This window comes from Myodes glareolus, chromosome 1 (assembly GCF_982192425.1).
Source record: "Myodes glareolus chromosome 1, mMyoGla1.1, whole genome shotgun sequence".
In the NCBI taxonomy this organism is placed as follows: Eukaryota; Metazoa; Chordata; class Mammalia; order Rodentia; family Cricetidae; genus Myodes; species Myodes glareolus.
Genome location: NC_142026.1, coordinates 96,516,938 through 96,530,337, shown reverse-complemented (window position 1 = coordinate 96,530,337; position 13,400 = coordinate 96,516,938). Strand labels below are relative to the sequence as shown.

At 38.6% G+C, this 13,400-nt stretch overlaps 1 non-coding gene across 1 annotated transcript; it reads left to right on the top strand.

The window, feature by feature from the left end:
* Positions 1 to 6,370: 6,370 nt before the first annotated feature.
* On the top strand, positions 6,371 to 6,494 carry LOC125394672 (small nucleolar RNA SNORA40). Its single transcript, XR_007230298.3, has one exon. It is a non-coding gene; the product is annotated as a small nucleolar RNA SNORA40 (small nucleolar RNA).
* The last annotated feature ends 6,906 nt before the right edge of the window (positions 6,495 to 13,400 follow it).

Here is a 13,400-nt window from a genome sequence, read left to right as displayed (position 1 = left end):
CATCTCATCCAAACGGTGTTTGTGTTTCCAAGCAAATGCTCAGTTCACAGAGGACAGAAGTGAAAGACTGATTTATTTTATAAACTGGATAATCTACTCTTGTAGATCCAGTAGAGGGAGCACTGAGCACGGATTTGCTTATTCAGAAGAGGATGAAGTTACTGTTCTCAGACAGTTTTAAGAGATGCTGTCTCTTTAAGGGCATGACTGCCTTTTCACTCTTGTTTTATAGACTCTGTACTTCTGGGTTGATGAGAGTGTTATGAGGAGCCCCTATTTCATCCGCATCCACATCTCCTAATGATACAAAGGTTTTTATGATGAGGATGGGCCAGAAGACATGAAATTAGGATTTTGTTTCTAATGATTTCTAATCCCTCTTCCTTTTTAATTTTCCTTTTATCTTCCTCCATTGTCTAATTCGCAATACTTCTTTCCTTTTTATGTCCATTTCCCCATAGCTCGGTCAACAGTAGGGTTAAGAATCAGTTTACGTTGTGTGTAGCCTGATCTAGATAGACATAAACTCATGAACTGCTTCCACCTGAGGCGACTGGCGACACAGGCAGGTCTCGCAAACCCTTCTAAAGGATGCTAAGACAAGTTGACTTCCTCATCTGCTCAGTAGGGAAGCATATGGGTCTTTAGGATCAGCACTCAGGGGCAATTAGCAGGGCTAGGCAGGCTGAGGCACTTCAAGGTTTACTACATGCTGCCTTTGAAAATGAACCCAATCCATAAAAACAAAGGCTTAAAGGGACCTCAGGAACAGCTGATCCACTTTGGCCTAGTTGGTAACACTCTAAGAACACTCCAGTTCAGCTGTATCAAATGCTCATTCTATAAAAAGCAAGGGAGACTGTCACCAGCTTAGCTACCTCGGGGACAGTGAGTGACCCTCCTGAGCATCAGCTGCTTAGCCATCTGACTATTCTACAGATCACAAGGTGAATACTTGTGTCAATATGCCTCATTAAAGTCATTTTACTGTCATTGTTTGGAGCCATCTATGTTCATCTTCAGAGTCTTTCTTTAGAAAGAAAAACTCCCTTTCAAACGGAAAACCAAATTTTAGATTGCTCTTGCTACATTTTAGCATGTGTCACAACGATCCAAAGATATCACAGAACTGTGGTAAAAAGGAGAGCTAGAGATACTGAAAGGGACCAGTGAGTGATCCACGACCAACTGCTATAGAATCATGTAGGAAACTGTTAAAACTACAAAAGTATGGCTCTAATTTTTTTAGCTTTGTGTGGCCAAAGATTTTATATTTTAAATGTTTTAAAGGTGTTTATTAAAATATCACAATAGAATTACATAAAATTATATAAATCTTTATAATATATGTATAATTATATATGTATACATTTCTTATAAACAGGTACCAGTAGAAAGCTCCAGATGTTAGTGATGTATACAAACCAATATTGAGGAAGATCAAAACTGATAAAGTTTCCTTTATCTTGCAATAACATAAAAAGAGGACAATGAAAATATATTTCAGTGGAAATGACCTCTAGTCCTTTTTTGACAAGGAAAGCACACTTAGATGTTTCTTTCTCTGCTTCTGTTCTGCAGTATGTGCGTCCTGAATGTGAACACTCATATTTTATCAGATTGCATCCTCAGCACATACATTCTATACATACAGCACCTAAAAGTGCTTCAGGATTGCTTGCTTGCTAAGTCAATAAGTACAGGAGACACTCAATTCATGCAACAGCTATCCACGGAGCACCTACTGTAGACCAAGACCCGCCTCACACACACACCATGCAAAAGTTGTGACAGCAGAGAAAAGACAGTCCTTGTGCAAAGAGGGGTTGGAGGAGGTAGACTCTAAATGTGAGAACAGATACTGAACCATTTCTGACAGGTCAAATTTGTAAAATATATAAAACCAAGTGAGGAAGAGGATAACGTGGGGTGAAGGGAAGAAGTTGCCTTAGTTGGTGTGGTCTGGGAGAACTCTAAAGAGGACAGTTGTGAGAAAGAGCTTCCCTCTGGTGAACCTAGAGGAGTAGTTAGGAAACTGGAGCAGGACGCCAGGAGCATCTGTGAGAGTCAGTGGGGTCCATGAGGAAGAACACGTGGAAGAACAACCGGAAACCTGGAGTGCGGAAGTGGTGTGGAAAGGCAGACAGCAGTCTTACACAGGAATCCTGGCAGGAGGAGAGCAAAGGAGATAGATAACGTCCTCATTCACTGTCTTTGCTGCGATACAGGGTCTCATTTTATAGTTATTGGCTGGATTAGGACCTGTGGCTGGCTGCAAACTTGTGACTGTCAATCTGCCCCCGCCTCCTGAGTACTGGGATTGGAGAAACGAATCATCTTACCTCCCATTCACCATGTTTCTGATGCAGATATACATTTTATTTTTGTTTTATACATATAGTTCATGAAGTATGTATTCCAAGCATCCATTTTCCTTATTTTACAATGAAAGAAACTAAAGAGAAAGTGCCCATTGAAATTGAATGAAAATAAGGAAAACAAGCAGATCAACTTGTCAAAGAACACTGAGGACTTCAATGTCCTCACAGCATCCGTCTTCAGTGAGAAGGTAAAATAGACGTCTGTGTCATGCATTGGCTGGAGAACTGATCAACTACGTCAATTGGTCCAAGGCACCTTTGTCATAATGTAAGGGCAGATACGTAACAAGGTCTAAGGAATAGACAGACAGACACTATTTTCAATTTCAAGGTACACAAATATATATATATATATATATATATATATATATATATATATATATACCATGTGGTACCAGAGAACCAGCTGCATGACTTAGCATAGGAGAGGATGAAGCTAGGATTGGTTCATTTAAAAAAATTGCATCAATGACTCCATCCAATCATTTCACAAGCATTGCTACACTGGGACCCCCAATCATTGATAATAAGCTTGTAGTGGGGACACTAAATGGGAGAGCTGGAAAAAGTGAATTTCTGATTTTGTAGGCCCCCTTAGAGTACCTTGATGAATATGGTGACCCCTTTAGTAGAGTTTATTTCACAGGGAAAAAAATGGTCAAGTGAAAGGAAACCACAAGCAAGCTTGATTTTTCTCAGGATTGGGAACAAGGTTTCTATAGCTTCAGGTCCCTGGTTTCGAGAGGTCGACGGACATGTGGGCTGGAAATGAAGGCAGCAGTGAATGGTGTCTGAAGAAGGACTGAGTGAGTCTAATGAGACTTTAGTAGAAAATTGTTCTTGTGCCTTTTCCAGGAAAGAACAACTAATTTAAGCTGAGCACTCAGTGAAAATGGAGGGTTCCCCCCCCCCTCCTTTGGGAGACTTTCAGCTCCCTGCCCATCATCAGTCTAATGCTGTTCTATAGAGTGATGGAGGAGACACTTGCTTACCTTTGCCTCCATTTGCTCTTTTAAGGACTTCCTCTCAGGTAGAGAGTAAGATAGCCGGCTTGCAGTGCTAAGTGATGTTTGACCCTTGCTACTTTCTTATTGGCATGTGATTCTTGCCATAAGCAGGTATCTTTTTTTTTCATCTCAGCGAGAACTGATTGGTACTAATGCTTCAGTTAATGCAGCAGTAAAAGATTTAAAAGAAGTGTTACATGATTGCTACAGTATATTTTCAGATACTAAAATTGGAACCAAGTGGAATAAGGGCCAGGTGGCCGCAGCTACAAACTGTGCTAATGGTTCCATCAACAGATGTTTAATGTACTTAGAGTTATCCTCCACATCCTACTGTTGCTAACACATTTCCTCCCAGACCTCCTCTCAACACAAAAATTTTGAGAGGAAAGGAAACATTAATAACCCCAAAGTGTTTAATTTTAGGTGATATTTAAATCTTAATAGCGGTCATAGGTGACCTATGCAAGCTCTCGATGGCTTATTGCAGGCTTCAATAATTTTGTTGCCATCATTAGTAAAAGTTGTTCACCAAGAGAAGGCTTAAAATGTATTTATGTTCTCCTTTATTTACCTTTGGATTGAATACGGCTTTGGAAACGTTTTCAAAGAATCAAAGTATAGTGATGTTTTGCGGAAATGCTTTCATCTTGGGTGCAGACAAGATCCATGGACGGCATCACTGTTCATGCAAAAGATGCTGGTTTGCCAGGAAGAAATCTTACTTTCTGGATGGTTTTATAATCTACAGTTGGTCGACCAGGATGTCCTTGTGCACATCAAGGCAGTTTTTTCCTTTAGTATAGAGGAGTGAAGGATAAAGTGGGGAATCCCCCTGGGAGCAACACTTTAATCTAATGAATACATTGGGGCATTAATTGTTATGATGTTTACGTGGCTAGATGACAGAGAATAGGAACCTGGAGGAACAATCTGCAGTCCAGAAAGTTTCTGTGACAGAGAAAGGTACACAAGTTGGATGGTTTTGAAATGTAGTGACTGTGGCCCTCCCAAGTGTCTTAAGTCAACTGCCAGAGCAGCCCTTAAGAGGAGCTTTCTGCTCAGCTAGTTCTATGGGAAGACTGCATTAGTTACCTTCCTTCATTCAATTTCTCTAGACTCCATCATTTTGGATTTAATGGTTCTTTCAAATTTTTAAGTTTTTTTCTCTACTCTCTAGTAAGAGACACATATAGAGGAAATGCAAAGGTCCATGAAAGTCATGATATAGCTCTACTTGTGTATTGCCACTTGATGAATTATAGTCTGTCTGTCCTATAATTAAAATTATATTTATTGTGATTGAAATGTAATTTGGTTGATTGGGCAATGAACACGAGGAGATGAAGACAGCTTCAATCGAAGCTACAAACTGTAGATTATCTGCAACCAAGGCTTGTTAGCTATCAACAACAATCAGGTAATGAATAACTTCACTTCTAAACCTAGAGGGAAGTAGAAACTGCTTGTGGTGACTGACAGAACTTTAGCAAGGAAGACATGGTGTTCATTCATCCTGGAGCTTTCTCCATTGTGTAAGGATCAAAGTCCCTCGGCCTATGTGATCGTCCTTGAAATAGCTTGATTTTGATTATTCAGTCTGAGTCATAAAAGAAATGTTCTCTGACTTCAAAGGGTTTGATTCGTATTCCACTTGAGAGATGCCCCCACTCATTTCTTTTTATATTTGAAGACAAAATGCAGGTAAAAGGAGAAACAAAACCGAGAAACCCAAATCATTGGTCAAGAAGAATCAAAATTTGTATAGATCTTATTTTTATTCAGTAACAACAATTATGTTAAAAATATTCCCCATTTTCAAGTACTACTCAATGGTAAAAAATAATGACATCTTGAAATATGCAGGTAAATGGATGGATAAAGAAAAAAAACATATTGAGTGAGGTAATCCAGACCCAGAAAGTCAAATATAATAGTTACTCACTCTTAAGTGGCTTTTAGGTATAAAACAAAGAAAAACAAGCCTACAATCTACAACCCCAGATATCCTACACAACAAAGAGGACCCTAACAGAGACATACAAGGATCCAAATAGAAGGAGAAAAAGGCAAGATCTCCTGAGTAAACTGGAGGCATGAGGGGATTATGGGAGAGGGGAGAAGGGGAAAGGAAAGGAAGGGAGGAGACCAGAGAAAAATGTATAGTGCAATAAAAACAATAAAAATAATTAATAAAAATAAAAAATAGTCTCTATTTTCAGTCCCTCTGGAAGTCATTGTGGAGAGCTCTCAAAAGCTACAAATAAATTTGTCATATGACCCATATAAACTTGATATCCTATTTCAGAGACTTGCTCAGCCATGTCTATTGCTGCTTTATTCATATGGAAACAAACTAAATATGCTTTAGTTGATGGAGGGATAATGAAACTGTAGTACATATACACCATGGAATGCTATTCATTTGTAAAAAAATGAAATCATGAATTTTGAATGGAACTAGAAAATTTTATATCAAGTGAGGTAACTCAGATCCAGGAAAACAAATACCACATGTTCTCTCTCATTTGTGGTTCCCAGTTACAAATGTTTAGATATGAGTATATAAAGTACGGTAACCACAGAAACTGGAGATGAAAAAATATCACATTTGGGTTAGGATACAAGTGATTTGTAAGAGGAAATGAGTGGAGCTTTAGTTGGGATGGAAGAAGGGATGTTAATACAGAAGGAGACGAAGAAAGGACGAGAGAATAATACTAAGCTGTCTGGGAAACTATAAGGAATCATATTATTACTTATTAACCAAAATTACATATACTACATATAAATACATGTGTAGACTTTTAGTATACTTCTCTAATGAAGAAGGCAGTGAAGTTATAAATGAAAGCAACTTAAGATGATGTCATTAAAATGAAGTTGCTTTTAATTGTATGCAAATAAAAACACAAAGTAATAAATCATCACGACAATGGTGTAAAATATAATGGAAAACAAATGATCAAGACATTGCTACCAGCTATGTTTGTATGTGTTTGTTGCCATACTGGAAAAAGGCTTAAAGAGAAATGTATAAATAAATCCTCTTTAGAAGTTCAGAACTTATTTAGTGTGAGTTTTAATATACATGAGAAGGAATATAGTTTTCAAGAAATTGAAAGTGACGATGGTATTAATAATAAGTGTAGTGTTCACTGAGTCCAGAAGGTAACATTGGGTCCCCTTGGGCTGGAAATGCAGGTGGTTGTGAGCCTGCTGATGTGGGTGCTGGAAACCAAACCTGGGTCCTCTACAAGAACACTAGCCACTCCACCACTGAGCCATCCCTCCAACTAGTTTTGCTTGACAATTTGACAAAGCCTAGCGTTACCCAGAGAAGGAAACTTCAATTGAAGCATTTCCTTGATCAGATTGGCCTGTCACCAAGCCTGAGAGAGGTTACCTTGACTGATATTTGGTAGAACCATTTCTTGGCAGTTAGGTCTCAACTGTAGAAGAAAGTAAGCCGAAAATGAGACAGAGAGCAAACCCATAAGCAAAATTTCTATATGGTTCCTGGCTCTACACCTTATTTTCATTTTTTACTTATCTTTTCCTGGTTATGATATCAGTAGAAAATATAGAAAAATATAAAGAGAAAAACAAAAAAGTGCCTCATATTTTCTACAACAATAATCATTATTTGTATTTAGTATATTTCTTTTTAGTGAATGTATTTTTACTGTATCATAAATTATAAATAATGCATCTTTCTTTTACAAAATAATAATTTCTATAAATATTTTCTCGTAAAATATTCTTTAAAATAATTGGCCCCAAACCAAGTGTAGTGGGGCACACCTTCAATCATAGAACAGAGGCAGGCAGATATCTATGAGTTCAAGTCCAGCCAGGGGCATGTAGTGAGACACTGTCTTTAAAACAAAAAATTGGCTTGAGTTCAGCTCATAATACTTCATTGCTGGATGAAACAATTTCCTCATTGTTATATATTGTTTTGATAATCCTATGGATATGTGCAATTAGAAATAACAGACTCATTGTTCACACATCAGCATGCATAGATCTTAACTCCATAAATATGGATTGGTATAAAAGAGTGAAAATGTAACATTAAACCATTGAAACGTAATTATGATAATTTTGTGAAGGATCAACCGAGAGAGCTTTATATACATTTGATAAGTGTTGCACCATGGGGTCGAACCCCCAGTTCCTTAATACCGTTCATATGAATGAAATTGTATTCACACGAAGAAATTCACGCAGTACAAAAACATAAAAGTAGAGCTCTCTGCACACTCAGTGGCACAACTTTGGCTATATTCCATAAAGGTGAACATATTTTCCACATTTTGCATAAGTGTCCTAAACCTATGAGTATATCTAGCAGAAACAGGACCACACATTTTCCAAGAGATGAGTCAGAAGCTTCTCAGCAACCTTACTGGTGAGAATAAAGCTGTCAGCAGAATGAGAAGAAATTGTGATAGACAAATGCGAAAGACACACAGCAGCAAGAACGAACCACTCTCGTTGCACAGAAAACCGTGGCCAGCGTTGCTTTTACCTCCCTTCTACAGCGCTAGACTGTAAGCCTTTATTGCTGACGACCATAAAGGATGCAGGACACAGAGAAATCATGTTGGAACTGAGCAGCAAGCTTCCTGTTCACTAGGCTCCATAGTGCTGGATGCTTCTGTGCTGCTTGCTGGGGGAAGAAACGCTATTAGTGTAATGCAAAAGCGATGAGAGTAAGTTACAGCTGAATGTTAGGTGCGAACTGGCTGCCCCCTTCGAGGCCCAGGGAACCTCATGGAAGAGGTGGTGACAAGGCTGTGAAAGTCAGAGGCTTGTGGAGAGTGCTAGGGAATGCTGTCTTATAAGGAAGGCAGGGCTGTTGCAATCATGAGCACTCAGTATCTGTGCTTCTCTGCCTAAGACTCAGAAGATTGGGACCTTCACCTTCAATTCCAGCACTTGGGAGGAGGAGGCAGGCAGATCTCTCTGAGTTCCAGGCCAGCCTGGTCTACAAGAGCTAGTTCTAGGACAGGCTCTAAAGCTCCAGAGAAAAAGATTGGGCCCTTCAATATGCAGCTATGAAGGGGTGCAAGAGCGCATGCGAGTCCCTGCGGAGGAGCTTTAAGTAGTCAGTGACTGCCAGGAAAGAGGAAGTTATTTTTTTTCCGCGGTGCTATAGAGCTATAGACCTTGCTAAATTATCCGTGATCCAGTAAGCAGCAGCTCAATCTCTCTGTCTCTGTCTCTGTCTCTGTCTCCGTCTCTCTCTCTCTCTCTCTCTCTCACACACACACACACACACACACACACACAAACACACACACAAATAGGAGAGGGACTAGTTAGAAGGAAGTGAGCTAGTGGTTGCGGGGGTGGAGCCATGAGAGGGTGACTGGGGTGAATATGATCACAGTATGTTGCATATATGTATGAACAGAAAGACTATCCATAACTCAAAAGTAAAAAGTTGAACTCGGAAAGCAAGTTACTTCAACGTCAAATGGTATAGTTCAGTTTAAATAATGTATAAATAAGCAAAGCCAAACTTTCCTTCATAAAGTCAGGTAGTAGTTGCTATGCACTGATAGTGACTGCAGGGTGGACAGTTTTAGGGTTTTGGGGTGGTGGTGACTTTTGCCTTCTGATCCCAAGGTTGGTTGTACTAAGTGTATTAATTTGTAAAAAGTCATTATGCTTATGGTAGATGGTATTTACTTATGGTAAATGTCATTGTTTTTATCAGTATTGTTTTTTGGTGCATTGATACATCAGAATGGTGGCCAGCAGAGAACGTTTGGGACAGCAATACATGCATACATACATACATACATACATACATACATGCATGCATACATACATACATACATACATACACAAAATCAAGTGAACAAATGAATTTCAAAGTTATGATTTTCACGAGTTTGCCAAGGAAGAATAACATTGTTTTTCTCAATACTCTTTGAGATCTAGGAAAATAAAGCAATTAGTCAATATGTTAGGAAATTTTATAAAACATGTAACAAAAGCTAAAACTAGGTGAGCAGTGTCATGCAAGTCTTGTCATTAAGTATATGGACAATTACATGTTATTATTTCTCTAAAATTGTGTTAACATAATGATTATAATACAATTATTTTTTTATTTGATGCTTTAACAACAATATTTTCTTATTTTCAGCCTTGGAACGTAGGATTTGTCTCTATTTGTTCTTTACACATTGAATCTCAATACCAAAATCTCCGCAAAACTGTAGCTACTTCCTACTGAAAAGAGTCGTTCTCCTTCCAGAACTAAAGAGATTAGAAATTGCAAAGCCCTTCTGAGTTTAAATCCCCATAGAGTCGCTAGGAGAGTTGCTTTGGGTTATCCTGGTGACATTTATTAAGATCAGAAAGCCCAGAGATAAGACGATCAGAAATGTTTGTTTTACTTAACTACTCAGACCCGTCCACACCTGCTTAGCCCAGCGACCCAAACTATCTTCTCATTGCCCATGTCAAATGTTCAGCAGCTAGGAGGCAAGAGTATACATACTACCTTAAGGAAAGTGCATGTATTTTACACTAATTTTCACGCATGGTTTACTGAATGGATAAAACTGAAAAACATATTTCATATATCAGCATATTAAAGTATAGGAATATTTTCATCAGATATCTTTCATTATAAATAAATTTAATTTAAAAATTTAAGCTAATTTTTAGACATTTCATTTTAGACATGTAATCTTTAAATTAACCTTAATTTTTAAAATCCTCTCATCTCTTCGGCTTTGGAAAAATGTAATACTTATGAAGAGAATGAACTTAAATCTTACTTTGTGTGATTGAAAACTTAAAGAGACTTTACAATTGCTTAGCCATTGAATGACTTACCAATATTTGAATTTCTTTTAGTTTTTAAGGGGAAAAGGTAAGTTAATTTTTGAACAGGATTTACTAACATATAATGTACATTTGTCCTCATGGCAAACTCCTTTCCCATATATCCTGGAGTTTGTCCAATCGTTTATTTTTTTTCTAAAACTGAAAGCTGCCTCCTACTTCAGCTCCAGCAGACTCCATTAGAATTGTGTTCGTGTGCACACACTGCGTGGTGAAATACGTATACGCACATATATATTTTTTCCTGCGGTGACTCATGCTCTCTAGTCTACTGGAGCCCTGTGGAAAGCCTACTACACGCACTATGCACAGCTCTGGTTAAACATTGTCCTAGCGTTTGCTCTGCTCCGTCTGTTGTTTTTACGCTGCGGGCTCAGACCAGGTTGGAGGCAGTATTGACTTTGTAATTAAACCATTTTACCTTCAGAATTTTGTAATCACTGCATTTAAAACCATCTGTTGTGGTGAGAAGGTAAACTCTTCCCCATCTCAAGGTCCAAAAAAAAAAAAAAAAGAAAAAGAAAAGAAAAAGAAAAAAAACCTACAGTGACCTTTATTTTTAATTTCAGAGTCCCAATTTTAGGACCGTCTTTTCCTAACAGAACCAGGAGAAGGTGAAAAAAGAACAGAATAATTCTCCCCAGGAGATGAAGCGGGGGGCTGCCATAGAGTTAAAATTAACTAACTACAATTAACTAACTGCAGGTGCAAGTGCCTTATCACCAGTAGCTTGTGTCCAGAGAGACCTCCTTTCCTCCTGTGTGTGCAGACTTAGTATTAGTTTATTAAAGAAGGACTGTGACGATATTAAAGACAGGTTTGGTTGTTCCTCGATGTTAGGAATATTTCTTGCGTATGTTCTGTGGCCTGCAGAATTTAGCAGGATGTGTTGGCTACAGATACTTGTAGTGGTGAGCAGAGGGAACTCAGTAACAGGAGTTATTGAGTTTTTCAGGAAAGGAGAAAATATTCTTAAAGGAAAATCAGCGCTTTATGAAATACATTGGCCTGGTCTAGATGGTTGGCGGGCCCTGCCTTGGATCCCAGAAAGAAGCTACCAGGGAAAGGTGGGTAAATTCACATCCTCCTCATACTCTGAATGTGAGAGTGAATGACCACATCACCCCTCTAGCCTTCAGGAACTGCAGGAAGGATACCAGGCCCTGTACCTGCTGCTCCTTAGGTCCTGGCTCTGGGGGAGCCACACCACCTGCAGGACCTGAGATCCTGTCAGCAATGAAACACTGAAAATCAAAGTACTTGCATTTTGAGATTGTTTGATGTCTTCATAAAATAATGTCTCTGGGTATCTGGTATAGTTAGGGACCAAAATAAACCATCTAGTTCTATTGCAATCAGTTCATCCATCTGAGCACAAACACTTGGATTTATCTATAAGCCCTAGTGTAGTTCATTAACAAAAAACAATTCATATGTCATTTAATAGTGGTCCTTAAAAACAATTTTGTAGTTCTGACATGCATTATATATATATATATATATATATATATATATATATATATATATATATGTCTATTTTAGAAAGAAAAAATTAAGAAAAATAATTGTCAATGATAAATGATGATCAAAGTCTCTCTATTTCTCTCTCACACACTCTCCATCCTCCTCCCTCTCCCTTGATCAAATAACTTAAAGACTTTCAGTAAAAGGTCAGATCAGATATTCTGCCTACACAGTTCATAACAAGTCAACAATAGCTGACGGTAACATGTGTAAGGTATTACGGAGTGAGGAGAGAAGAGGTTCAGTACCAACAGGCCACAAATCTGGTTCTAGGAGAACCACAAAAATCTCAGAAGGCATGCTTTAATCACAAGGGGCCTAGTATTAGCTCCAGTAGCTGCTTCTTACTAGATAAGTCAGGGTGCAGTTTCTTCATTTGTAAAATGGGGATGGCAGTGGCTTCAGACTCGTGGGGCTGCTAAGGTAATAAACACACAGTAAACCACAGCACCAGGTACACAGCAGACATTCAGTGGGTTCCATTTCCAGTGCACTGCTGAAGTGAGAACATCAGTTTTTTATTTGTATTTTTAAAATTCACCTTTTTGTTAATTTTGTTTGTGGAGTGCATGTGTTTGTGTGGGCATGTGCTCATGAGGGCAGGTGCCTACAGAGGCCAGAGTCAGCAGATACCCTAAGGGTGGGAGTTACAGACAGCTTTAGTAAGTCACACACATATACGAACTAAAATGAAAAGAAACCTTTAAAGACAAGCAAAATTTTTATAAAATTTGGTATTACTTAAATTCAAGAAAAAGACATATTTTTATTTTTATTTGGTAATGTGAACTCAGGGTTAATTGTTATAATTATTATAATTCTAAGGCTTATTTATTAAAAGTACATAAACTCATAATGCAGGATCACTCTAGAAAATTTGTGAATCGAAGCCTATGGAACCATGCTACCTGCACAAGCTTGACAGAGAACTGGAGAGCACAGGGAAGGAAGGGTGAAGGACTGGAGACTCTCTTGGCAATACCTGGGTTCCTATTGGGTGCAGAATAAAAAAATCTCTTTCACAGTCCATACTCACATCAGAAAGCAATTCATTCAAGAATGCTGACTATCAAGGGGTGCCTGTACCTTTAACATCATCTAGTTTACAATCCCCAGCGAGATAAGATGGTCCCTAGGGTATAGTCATGCTTATGAACCTGCTTCTAGTGTCTTATCTTAGTGTCCCCACAAAAGTGATTGTTTCACTGACAAACTACTTCTCTTGAGTCTTGGAAGGTGTGGGGTAAAAGTACTTAAAATATCTCTGTAGGGAAAACTATATGGTCAACACATCTGCTCACAAAAAGATCTTGTTATTCACTGAGGATTTTTACTTATTTTCCTAGATTTATGTGATCATGTTGAAAATATCCTATCATCAGTCTTTGTCCCGTTCTGCTACTTTTCTCGCTCTTATCAGCATGTGTGACATGAAGGTGGTCAGATGTGAGCAAGAGCACGGGAACCCATCAGCTGTGCCTCCGCCACCCAATTGTTCTCCACTCTTCTTGCCAGGAACCTAGCCCACAAAGCCTGGCTTTGATCTGACCTGACTCTGTTTGACGAAGCTGGCTGCAGATGCTCTTCACGGAGACTGCGATTTCGGACAATGCCCTGC